Raw genomic sequence first — 806 nt, forward strand, 5'->3', positions numbered from 1 at the left:
ACAGTCTGTTCTCTGATTTGCATCTCTCTCTCTCTCTCTGTCTCTCTCTCTCTTTTTTTCCCCATATGTTCTCTTTACTCATTGCTATATATGGTTCTCTGGAACCTTACCATGACCCAGTTATAATACCTGAAAGAGGAAGCAGTCAGAGAAAACAAGGAGGTGTTGAAAACTGCAAAAAGGCTTTGTAGCATTACAAATATCACCCAGATTTAAGAACACTGATTATTCTAAAAGCAACCCTCTTCTGTTGCTTATAAAATGAGGACAACAATGCCTCCAACATTAAAACCAAACTGCTGTGCTCATTTCTGCACCGCATATACTAAAATTGGAACGATACAGAGAAGATTAGCATGGCCCCTGCGCAAGGATTACATGTAAATTTCTGAAGCGTTCCATATTTTTGTGATTCACAGACCTGTACCCCTGGGGCTAATAATACATTATATGTTAATAAAAAAATTTAAAAAATTTAAAAATAAATAAAAATAAAACCAAACTGCCTGAGTTTACAGTCAAAGTAACATGCACATACTGCCCTTGGAGCTCCTGAAATGTGTGGAGACTGGGGGACCTCCACTGACAGTGACTGAACTGCTTTTGGTTTTGTTTTCCAAATTCTCCACCATCTATGGACTGAACAAGTTACTGTATTGTCAAAGTTGTGAACACAGAAGAAAAACCTCAACAGCAATCGTTGCAAGGAGTTTTGAGTCCAGGACGGTTCATATCTGTTGGGAAGACAGATGAGCGGACACCAGCTGCAGCACTGGACCATTAACCTGGTCTGCACCCCTGACAAG

General features: G+C 40.0%; 1 non-coding gene across 1 annotated transcript; it reads left to right on the forward strand.

The window, feature by feature from the left end:
* The first annotated feature begins 301 nt into the window (after window positions 1-301).
* On the forward strand, window positions 302-408 carry LOC125094511 (U6 spliceosomal RNA). The gene has a single exon (XR_007125538.1). It is a non-coding gene; the product is annotated as a U6 spliceosomal RNA (small nuclear RNA).
* Window positions 409-806: the final 398 nt, after the last annotated feature.

The sequence above is a fragment of the Lutra lutra genome, chromosome 2, assembly GCF_902655055.1.
Source record: "Lutra lutra chromosome 2, mLutLut1.2, whole genome shotgun sequence".
NCBI lineage: Eukaryota > Metazoa > Chordata > Mammalia > Carnivora > Mustelidae > Lutra > Lutra lutra.